This window comes from Saccostrea cucullata, unplaced genomic scaffold, assembly GCF_032062105.1.
Source record: "Saccostrea cucullata isolate Sc308-1 unplaced genomic scaffold, CSIRO_AGI_Scuc_v1 ctg166, whole genome shotgun sequence".
Taxonomy (NCBI): Eukaryota; Metazoa; Mollusca; class Bivalvia; order Ostreida; family Ostreidae; genus Saccostrea; species Saccostrea cuccullata.
In genome coordinates this window covers 31,583-44,417 of record NW_026927307.1, presented here as the reverse complement: position 1 = coordinate 44,417, position 12,835 = coordinate 31,583, and the positions used below count along the sequence as shown (strand labels likewise).

Genomic DNA, 12,835 nt, shown 5'->3' with positions numbered 1-12,835 from the left:
CACACACACATAGGTAAAGTTAATCATCATTTGCCTGTTGAATGATTCTTAATATCACAGTACCTTTATTGCTTGTTTGTTTGTTTGTTTTTTTTAAAAGAAACAAGTATGACGAAAATAAACGTAAAAATGTAGTTTCATGTGAGCTAAAGTTTCTAATTGCTACTGGATGGATAATTTTACAATTTCCGATTATATAATTAATAAAAAGGTAAAGATAAGAAAATGTGATGAATCTCATGAATGTGAATACTGTAAACAAAATGAAACGCAAATGAACGGAACAAAAACTCAAAACTTTTCAAAAGCCGGAGATGGGATCCGGTGCCTAGAGTGAATAAGAATCCCCAATCAAAAAAGGAGACTTTTCAATGATACAATGATATCGTATACTAGTCCTTTCTGTGGGTTCGAAAGATTATGCGATTTTTTCATGATATCAGCAGTGAACTGCTTTAATATTTTTGATTTTTATTTAATCCTCTGAACTAGACGTGAAATGTTTTAGAAAGAAATATAAGGAGGTAACGAACTGTATTCGATCTCAAAATTCCATCAAACAATTGCAATACAAAACAGGAGCGAAACAAACATGGACCTCCAAAACATCAGAGGTGGGATCAAGTACCATGGATGAATAAGCATTCCCTGCTGACCGGTCATGTGCGGTAAAAAAAAAAACGGAAAAATCCATGGACAACTGTGTGTAAATAATGGCCTAACAGTATGAAAAAATGCTATCAAATGCCAATTGACGTTTTTCATACTAATTCTTAGATCATTATATACACACTGAATTGTCGACAGATTTTCCCGTTATTTAATTCCCTTCAATGACAAGGAGCACGCAGCGGATGTTACCGGTAAATGGTGGGTTCTCGCTGCTCCATTGCACCTGATCCCACTCCTGACGTTTTAGAGGTCAGTGTTTGCTCTGCTCCCGGTTCGTATTTAAATGGACTTTTGAGCTTTAATACTGCTCGTTATTCCCATTTAATGATTTTTTCCTATATAAAAGTTAGGCAGTAAAATTTGAATAATTTCTTACAAATCTTTGTGAATGGACTAATCCACGTGCGTTAGTCAAATGAGCTAATCCCTGCGTCGTTAGCTTTTAATAAGTTAAAAGACTAATCTCCGTGCGTTAATCTCGAGGTTAATTCCCCGTCATTCGAAATCCTCTAATTTTTTACTTTTGTATCGGTATAATAAAACAGTTAAAAAGTGTATCATTGAGGGAGTTAGCAAGATTCCAGTTCCCCCGACCAGGACTATTTCCCTCGGCACGCTGCGCCTGGGAAAGAGTTATGGCCTTGGGGAACTGGTATCTTACCAACTCCCTCAATGACACTTTAACTGTATAATTTTTCATGAATTTCGTAGAAATTTTCTATATCTGAAGATAAATGGTGCTCTTGAATGATTTTTTTTAATTAGAGAGAGCAGAACAAGTAGCCTTAAATAAAATAAATTTTACAAAACCAGTACTTAAACATTAAAATGTTAACAAACATAGACGATCGATATGATATAGAGAATATCGTAGTAAATGAATTTAAACTTTAAGACTTTTTATGTAAGTTTAATTTATTAAAGGAAAATAAAAATTCTAGTCATTTAGTTTAATTCTTATTGAAAAATTCTTCCAGGAAAGTGTTTGGTGTAAACACTTTAAGACGTAATTTCATATTTCTGCTTTTAACAGGGTGATTCAATTAAAAACAGATTTCTTCCTTATCATGCTTATATTTTACGTATCTTCTCTTTTTCCAGCTTATATGCTATATACACCGCCTTATCTGTGTGACAAAAATAATTAAAACAATTAATTGAAGAAATATTCAATCTAAGGAAGATAAACAGATAAAGGGAAAATATAATACCCGTACTTAGTATACAAAAGGAAGTCTTTGTTAATACAGGTCCCACCTAATGACCCATGGAACTTGACTTTAAAGCTCTTCCGGGAAAAGAGTATTCCTTATTTATGGGAAAAGAAAGTGGACATGAAACTATAAGGAGCTTGACCCAATACACAACATACCAGAACAAGCGTACTGAGGTCTAGTACACAAAAGGCAAACTCGTTATCTTATTAAAATAACTAAACATCAGAGTTAAAACAGATAATAATTATTCATATTTTAATTCTTCTTTTAGTAGTATAAATTCTAATTTGTTGCAAGGGTGTGGTCAAAGCAAACTGTTGAACCAAAGACGAAGAAGTACTTTATTTTGAGAAAAGTAGCAAAGTTCCTAGATGAAAAGTATGATCTTTAAAAATAATTTTATTTTATCAATTAAAGTTAAAAAGGATACAAATATTTACCCATAGATCATTATTTAACACAGTGAAACACAGAAATAAACACCTTGATATAAACTAGATCGTGGATTACTAGTATATCATAATGTACTCTTGAATGGAAATTGATACGCGTAGCTTAATGAAACTACGTGTTTATTAAGATAAAATTACAAGAGTGTTATTGATATAAAGATTTTTGGAGAAGTTCAAGAGATTTTCATATGAACAACATCAACATACTTACGATAAAGCCAAGGTTTATTTGTATTTTGTATTAATACCCCGTTTACCTTTTTCACGTATGAAGGAAGTGTTCTATTGCAAATCATATTTGATTTACGTAAACTGATATTTCATACAAAAGAAGATAACAAAACAATCCACTCGGTTAATCACATATTTATCGATAAGCTTGATTTTCTCTTTCCCTAAAATCCGATTATTTTGTACTAAAAATCCTCCTGTGTGCACTTAAAATTCTTATTTATGCACACTAAATTCCTTCTATGTATGAACTTAATTCTTACATTAAAATTGTTAAATGAAAATACTATGGCCTTCAATTCAACATTTAGATATATCGGGACGTATTATCAAATAAAAATAGGTATTCCATTCAAATATTTCGACTATATAGACATAGAAGACACCATTGATTGTGACACATCTATTTCATTTTTAGATGTTTTTATGATAAAAGACAGTAAATGTTTGATTAAAGGTATCGATAGTTAAAAAGAATAATAAACCATCTGTTTTTAAAACTGATTAAATTGGACAACTAATGAGAAATGCCGATCTACATGTAACTTTCATTTCAAGTTTGGAAAAGATTTTGGTGGTGATATTTTAAGAGTCATTCTCTGTAAGAATCAAAGAATTTAGAAAAAAGATGGAAATGGTACATCACAGATTTGGCTGATTTTTTGCATGCAATATAGAAACACCATGTTTAGAACATTTTGGGGGTTAATTTTTATTTTGAGTCCCGGTTGCCATGGTAACCAAAACCACCATTTTGAGGCCAAAAATACAGAGCAACCTACTGAAAGTATACCATCTTCATCATAAATTTCTATTTTCTGTATATTATTTACATATTTAATTGTTGTCTACTCTGATAGACTATTTGTTGGAGTAACTACCACAACTAATGAAATTATTCAGTAGTTGGTCATAAAAGAGTTGTGTTCCAGTAAAAAGTGTGAATTTTTTAAAATTTTACAAATTTGAAAAAATGCCAATTTTTGGCATTTTCTAAGCATAGTAGCAAGAAAACGCGGGCAACCCATAACAAACAACTACCATCACTGAAAAGGTCATTCCTAACTCAACAAAATATAAAATTTCTAGAGAGGTATTATTTCTTAAAATAAAATAAAACGAAAACGAAAATGGTTGCTATGGAGATTTTGGATTGATTTGTAGATTCAACATTTGGCTCCTCTTTGTACATCATAACTTTAAAAAGGTCAAAAGTAAAGCAAATCACACTATTAAACATCATAATTTTACAATATTATGATAAATATGTAAGTTCATAAATTAAACAAAAATAATTTGTTACTATGGCAACCAAAAAGTCAGGAAAAATCACCATAGCTAATGACGTTATCATTATGCTGAATCTGTGGCCTCGGTGCATGATTTAATTTCTTCAATTTTAAATAGATAACACTTATTATATTTGTTATTTCACTTATGTACATTTTAAAGAAAAATAAATAACAATTCAAGCGTCTAAAATCACGTTGCTATGGTAACCAAATAGTTTTTGAACACTTCCTTATATTGGTTGCTATCACAAATTTTGTTATATTGACAAGTTTACAACAAATAATATCATAGCTTCATTCATTATTTTTTTTCTCTTTTTCAGTAAAATAAATTGAATTTAATTGTATTTCACTAAATATCAAAATAGTAATTCATAATTTATTTTTAAAAATGGTTGCTATGGCAGCCAATAGTTCAGGAAAATCCTTTTCATTGATATGTTTTATATACAAAATCTACTGCTTTATTGCACGATTATGTGTCTTCTTCAATAAAATAAATTCCATAAACCTTGTCATTTCACTAACATGAAAAAAGACTATAAATTCATAATTTAAAAAAAAAAAAACAGTTGCTATGGTAACCAAATAATTCAGGAATGATCCAAATAAGTATTGATGTACCAGTATACAAAACTCATAGCATTGCCACCAATGTTTGTTTATATTTCTACTTCATTTATTTACCGGGACAAAAACAGACTGACATATATCTGAATTACTGCATCAGGATTTGTTTCCATGGAAACAATAAATACCGACATAAAATCATGACCAATCTTTTGGAAGCAACTTGCTCTATTAATTGAAACATATATAACATATTTTAACGTGTACATGCACTTCTTAGTTTAGTAGGACAAGCACATAGTCAAGAGTGCCCCCCCCCCCCCCCACCCTCCTCCATTCAACTTGTTTTTGCTGTTATTGAAATGATCTTTTGCTGTTCCTTTCGTGAGGAATTATTATACCACCGCTACGAAGAAGAGGGGGTATACTGATTTACCTTTGTGTGTCAGTCCGTCCATCTGTCTGTATGTCTGAACGTAGCAAATGTTTGGTTGCAGTTTTCTCAGCAATTACACATGTATCACTATTCATTGAAAATGCTTGAAATTTTAGCACAGTATTTGCTAAGGCATGCATTGTGGCATTGGTGGGTAACATTTGAGTTTCTTAAATCTGATGTCAATTTCCTGTTTATCCGTGTGTCTGTCCATACCGTACATAAAAAAAAATGTTGAAGTTTCCCAGCTGAGATAAGCGTGATTCATACACATTAAGAATGACAATCAAAATTCAGTATGTAATTTAAAGATTTTGTGATTTTGTTCTTCCTCATTAAGGCACAGAGGGTAAAATAAGTATTTGGGAAAGTGCAATTAGATTGAAAGTATATAATTATACATACCACCGCCACTCTTATTAGTTCCAAATCACTATCAAAAACTCCCTATAAGCTTTTGAAATTCAATCTACAGAGAACCTCATCGATATATGGCAGGAAAAATATAATGATCTGAAATGGTTTTCTGGGGGAATAAAGTGAGGGGGGGATAAAATGTCACCACGCCTCCTCCAATATGTTACAAAAGGGGGGGGGGGTGATTTATTTGTATTAGTATTTTTTTCAAGTTAAATAACTTATTTTTATATAAAACTATTTGGAAAGCTTTTTAAAAATATTTTCCAGAACATAAAGCCTGTGATAAATGGAATACTGAGATGTCCTTATAAAATATGACAAAATCAAATATAATTTTTTTTTCTCTGCTATAATTTGGGCACATAAATCCATTATTTCAACAACGACCATTTTACATATCCCCATTTTCTGCATGCACGTACAATGAACTCCTCTCCACTGAAAATTGCCGTATTTCCCTATAAACTTTAATGTATTCCTTCATTATATATTGTTTCAGTAAAGTGTACACATTGTATTATAAATTTGGCATAAATTCAACTGTTGTAGTGTTTGCTATGACAAAAAATCTTAATATAAATTATAAATTAAATTATTTTGCATAAAATAATCTTATTTTAAAGAAATAAATTCCTACGTTCTTTAATTTTTTTGCAATAACTTCAAGTTCTTAAATGAAAGGGCACATTCATTCACAATCATCGACCCATTCAAAAAAAAACTTGCATCAACAAATTTCAACCCTGCAAAAATTGAAATCTAAGAGAAAATCGCAGTTTTGTCACGTGTTCAGTTTAGCGATGTGATTTCATAAAGTCAACATGTGAAATAGATAAAATTAATTAATTTAAAAAATGATTAATAAATGAAATTAATTCTTTTAAATATTGATGAAATACCTTACATGGCAATAACTTTTTAAACCGCCCCCCTTTTTTTTCAAGCAAACAATTAAAAAGCTGTTGTGAGGTATTTAGCTTTTATCATATATACCGAATTGCTTTATATAATTTAGTTTAATTTGGTTAACATATATAATTTTTATCAACAGACGGTTTATATAATTTTCATCAACATCTGATTTTAATAAGACTGATAATATGTCTATACTATAAATTATTGATATACATGTAATTAAAATCATGTCATTATTTATGCTTTGGGTACTTTAATGTTTTTTTTAAAAATAAATAGGCATACCCTATTATTAATAAACTCATACAAAATATGTGCAACTTTCAATGTACGTGGTAAATATTTCATTGGTAATTGCCTATATCTTCTTATTGCCATGTATATTTCTTCATCACAACCTTATTATCCCACCCTTAGCTCTGAAGTCTATTTAACTGATGTTACTTTGTTTTTAAACAGTTTTTTTTCAATGATGCAGCACTTGTTGTCACAGAGGCAGATATATTTCATAGGATGCAATCCATTTTTGAGTTTATCACATCTATACACAAACATGTATATCTCTCAGTCACAGTAAAGCCTGAACAATCATTTAACAGTTTAACTACGGGTGATGTTAAATACTTCACAAGTTGGATTAAAACCCCTAAAAATATCCAAAACAGACAGTTTTTACTTCTCAAAGTCATTTTCTGCTGTGTACTTTCACTTTCATTTTCATTTATTTAAGCAAAAGATTTCCGAAAGGGGAAATAACTCTTGTCAAAAATGTGTGTAAATTTAGAGATTTTTACAAACTTTACAATCAATTTATTTTCTTAAAGTAAATAATACCTCTCCAGTTTTTTCATATGTTCTTCATAAATGTATAAGGTGAAATTCAGAGCATCAGAATATTCCACCAGTGCCTGCGTTTTTTGTACACATTGTTATGTTTTTTTTTAAAGCATTTTTTTTAATGTTATTTGGCATTTAACAGCAGGTCCAAAAAAAATTTTCAACTTTTTTTAATAGAAAATACAAATAACAAATTATTTCAAAGGAAAAAATAAGAATAATCACCTTTATTTAATTAAATGTACATGAATGGGAAGAAATATCATTTTAGGTATTTACCACTATGTGAAAAAAACAGGTAACCTGGTTGCCATGGAAACAAGACCAACTGATCACTTTTAATAATATTTTTGTAAATTGGGCTTATAATGTAACTATTTCACAAAGTTTCAGCAAAATCCGTGAAAATCAATTTCCAGCCCATTTTGATGCTTACAGAGAATGACTCTTAAATCGTAATGTTACAAACTGTTTCGACTGTATTCCTTTCTGTACACAGGAATTTCAGTTACATAAAGTACTTCAATCACTGTGTTTATTTTCCTAGAAAACAAGTCAAAAATTGTATCTGTTGTCACAGATTGCTTATCCCCGCTACGTCATACCATTGAACAAACGGGAAAAAAACAAGAAGCGGGAAGATAAATGACGTACTACGGAGAATGTTTAAAATCTAGGTTTAAAATCTAGGTCAAGAGTTTTGTATTTGTATGCATAATTATTGTTTATTGTTGTAAGTAACATGTATTCCACTTTCAACTAATACTGAATAATTTATTATGTCAATTTCTCCAACATGATGAAAGGATGGGTATATATTTTCTAAGCAGTTATTGGTCATTTGTAAAATTATTTTGTTATTAAACATTCTGATTGTACACACAGGTACTCTGAAATTAATATTCAAAAGATGTTCGAGTTTCTGATTGACAATATCTATGTGGTTTTTGCAGACCAGGTCTTCCAACAATCTATAGGAATTCCCATGGGCATCAATTGCATTCCGTTATTTGTAGACCTATTTTTGTATTCATATGAAGCAAAATTTGTCAAAAATCTTATACGTGAAAAAAAGAAAACACTTGTTGAGGCCTTCAACTCGACATTTTGATATATCGCCGACGTATTGTCAATTTACAATAGTAATTTCCATTCTTACATCGACACGATAGCTTGGTGAGATTGAAATAAAAGATTTCACAGAGTCTGACACATGTTTCATTTTTGGATCTTTTACTAGAAAAAGATATTAATGGTTATCAACAAAGGTTTATGTTAAATGTGATAACTTTAACTCTTCAATCATCAACTTCTCTTACATATGTAACAATATATACCGTTGTCACCTTCATACGGAGTTTATATCTTTCAGCTGATTCGATATGGAAGAGCATGTTCTACATATGAACAGTTTCTAAAACGAGGTAAGTTATTGACAAACAAGTTGATAAAGCAAGAACATTAGCAGTCTCGTTTAAAGTCATCATTTCGTAAGTTCTATGGTTGATACAATGACCTTGTCAGCAAATAAGATTTATCATCAAGTCAAATGTTGACCGACGCTTTTTATACTGAATATTAAGCCATTATTTAATCACACTGAATTGTCAATCCATATTTTTAAAAATTATTTATGGCCGATCACGACAAGTAGCACAGGGCGGGTGAGACCGGTCGGCAGGGGATGCTCACTCATGCATAGCACCTGATCCCACATCTGATGATTTTGAGGTCCGTGTTTGCTCTGCTCCTATTTTATAATGTTTAATGGACTTTGAGCTCGAATACTGTTTGTTATTTCCACATATTCATGCATAAATGGAAATTCGCCATTAAAAGTGAAAGTCAATTTTTTCGGAATATGATTCCATGTTAAATGAAAACAAATTCAAAATTTTATTAAACTTTACGCTGGCAGGAAAAGAGCCGCTCACTGCTCAATGGCCCTGAGTGCCGGTATGGAGCAGTCTAAATTTGAAGCCCTTCACCGGCATCCACCTTGTGCTTTATTGGATGATTGGGATATAGCATTTTACTGTTTTACGTACATGTATCCCATTTCCATAATTTATATCCAAAATTTCCTGTAATATATACAATCCGGCTTTTTTGTTTGTAGTCATTGTTTTCACAGACTTCTTCCTTTTATGCTTCTGTTAAAACTTAACAACATATATTAAACAAATAAAATTATGTCAAAAATCTTGCTAATAACAACTTTGGACATGTTCAATGGAGTAAAATGAATAACTTAGGTTTTCATTCTTTATTCAAAATTTCAAAATGATAGGATTTAAGGTTGCAAAAATTCCTATTAATTAAATGTGGATGGTTGCAGAAAGATTTTCAACACCATAAAACGTTTACAATGTCTTAATATTTTAAAAATTTATTATTTCCATAATTTATAACCAAAATAGGTTCAAAAATATATAACAATCCAGGAATCAATTTTTTGTGTGTAACAATATGTATAACAAATGAAGGATATGGAGATAATGAACAGTATTCAAGCTCAAAAGTCCATTAAACAATACAAAATAGGAGCACAGCAAACACGGACCTCAGAAACAACAGAACTGGGATCCGGTGCCATGGAGGAGTGATCATCCCCTGCTGACTGGTCACACCCGCCGTGTGTTCATTGTCAAGATCGTGAAATAACGGAAAAATCCGTCGTCAATTAAGTGTATAAATAATGGACTAACAAATGGTATGAAAAACGTCAGTCAGAACTTGACTCAATGATAAATTGTATTTGCTGACTTTGTATCGACCACAGAACTTACGAAATGATGACTTTAAACGAGACTGCTGATTTTCTTGTTTCATCAACTTGCTTGTCAATAATTTACCTCGTTTTAGAAATTGTTCATACGTAGAGCATCTCTTGCGTATCGAATCAACTGAGATATATACACTCCGTATGCAGGGGATGAGATCAAAGTGAAGTTGACTCTCACGTTTATCATATAACTTGGTTGTTAGGTTATCATTAACGTCTTTTTAAAATATCCAAGTATGAAACAGATGTGTCTCTCTTTTATCTCTGGATATATCGTATCGACGTAGGAATGGAAATTACAATTGTTAATTGACAATACGTCGTCAATATATCTGAAGGTCGAGTTGAAGGCCACAGCAAATGTTTTCTTCTTTTCAGGCATACGATTTTGCATAAATTCTGCTTCATATGAATACAAAAATAAGTCTGCTAATAATGGAGCGCAATTGGTTCACGGGAATTCCAATAGATTGTTGGAAGACCTGGTCTCCAAAAACCACATAGATATTTTCAATCAGAAACTCAAGCATCACTTTGATGTCAACTTCAGAGTACTTGTGTGTTCAATCAGAATGTCTTTTAACAAAATAATTTTGCAAATGACGAATGACCAGGTAAGTAAATTAACGTGTTCCATTTTTATTGAAAAAGCAGCTGTCAATGATATCAAAAAGCCTGGATTTTCATTTATCGTAGGGAATGATTGTGTATGAAATTGAAAAGCTTTTTTTAAGCTGTTGATTTTGGTAAAATCTTGTGATTTCAAATTGTCCAAAAGTTCTTTTGAATTTTTTTGTATCCACATCTGATTCACGCCACTTCTAGTATATATTGTTTCACAATACTCTTAATGTTTTTACTTCACTACTGTCAATATCTTGGTGAGGAGTAAAGAAAGAGGCTTGGTTGAACATTTACTGGAACCCGCAATGATGCGGAAAAAAACGCCAATTAACATAATATTGGAGAGTAATTGTTTACAAGGTTATTGCATAGGTCATAGAATTAGAGAAATGTTACCTTGAAAATTTGTAAGTAGCTTATTTCCTTTCAGAAACTCTATAAACGAAGCGCATGTGTTTGCGTATCGAAACAACTGGAGATAAACTCCACAGGCAGATGATTTTGGTGCAATGCTTTATATAAGTAAGAGAAGGTGACGATAGGAAAATGAAGTCACATTAATCGTAAAGTTTGTTTTTAGATTACCATATACGTCTTTTTCTAGTACAATACGGTATATATCCAACTGCGAAAAAAGATGTATCAGACTCTGTAGTATCTTTAATTTCGAGTTCAGATGAAGATAATAAATGACACTAAATACTGTTAATGAAACATTTTCAGTATATCCTAATGTTTCAGAGAGGACAACAGCAAGAAACTTCTTCTTTTCAAAGAAAAAAAAATTTGTGCCATTTTATATTTAAAATTTAAAATAATACAAAAAGTAACTGATGTATAATTTGTAACTAGGTCACGTATCTTTTACAATCATTGGTGGGTAACCCCATCTAGATTTAGGTGACTTTTACAATTTAATTGTGCGCATGTTCTATTCTATTCATGTGGTCGTTATTTCCTTTTGAGTCAAGTAAGTTATAGGTAGATAATTTCTAATCATATAACTGCTACAATTTACTGATTGAAAATCCCATTTTGGGTTATGTTGAAGGATCCAATTATGTTATTATCAAAATGTTGGTGTTGCGTTCCCCACTACACACTGGGAATAGATAAGTTTAAGTTACAAATTAGTCCAATTAATCTCTATTATCTTAAACTTTCTTTGAATGAATGAAAGAAAAGGCAGTTTTCAAATCAAAATAAGAAGGATCCAGCGAAGAAGGAAATATGTTTCTTTATATACATGTACATGTTTTAAAGATTTGTTTATGTATGTCACTAATAATTGTAAAAACCGTGTTATGTAAATATCAGTAAACATTTTTACATACTGTTTACGACAACCAACTTCCGACTTGACTTTGGAGAAAGATATTGGTTCCTCGTTGGCAAACAAGGGCCTACAAATAGACAGAATGTGTTACAAGTTATTTTATGAAAGTTTATATATAAAAGTGTCAATTATAGTCAGGAAAATTCAAACACTTATTTTACTTGCCAAAACTCATAAAAGTAAAATTGAAAAGAAATGATATCAAATTTTCCTAAAATGATATATGATCCACTTTTAAGGATTGACTGAAGGTTTGTTTGTGTATGATTTTGGGCACGTTTAACGACCTCATTTTATAGTAATTATACAAACAAAAATATTATGATACACTATTGGGGAATGTAAAGTTACAATTTGCGGTGAGTATTTAGTCCTCTTTTTCCTCTAATGGATTTAATAGGGCTTAAATGGATTTTCAAAACTCAAAAGGTCATTGGGTACACTACTTATTGGTTGGCATATTTTAGTTTGTCAAAGAAAAAAAATCTATATTTTCAAAGGAAAGTTCCCATCAATGACACATATGACACAACTATCATTCTATAAGAAATCGATCTTTCTTCATACAAATGTAGTTTCTTTATATTTATCAGCAATTAACGCAACACTGATGTGCCAAAAATTCTTTTTAGTAATCGAACCTGTCTTTTATTAATTTTAGGATATTTTCTGATCGTGACAAGGTCTTATGACACCAGAACCTACTACAGGTTCATCTATCTTGAAAAAAAAGAAATTGGGAAGATTTTAAAACACCATTTGCTTGACAAAAAAGACATAGGACATCAATTTGAAAATTTCTCTTTTATCATGTCAGTAAAGTGGATAATTGGGTTTCAAAAAAGTTCTGTCAATTGGGTAATATTATTTGTCTTTTAAAGTAGAAAAAAAACAACAACAACCAACAAGAATGAAGACACTTTGTATATGTTTTTTTCAAATGTTTTTCAAAAAAGATTTTCAAACAAAGGATATACTGTTACACATTATATGTTCGTGTTTACACCAAAAGTTCGTGTTTACCTTGTTATAAAATTTAAAAGAATAT

At 30.8% G+C, this 12,835-nt stretch overlaps 1 protein-coding gene across 1 annotated transcript in view; it reads right to left on the bottom strand.

Moving 5' to 3' along the window:
• The window catches only part of LOC134274028 (uncharacterized), a 50,464-nt gene extending 38,611 nt beyond the window's left edge, over window positions 1-11,853 (bottom strand). The window contains exon 1 of the mRNA XM_062756262.1: window positions 11,786-11,853. The gene's annotated coding sequence lies outside the window, so the exon portion shown is untranslated. The remainder of the gene's footprint in view (window positions 1-11,785) is intronic.
• Window positions 11,854-12,835: the final 982 nt, after the last annotated feature.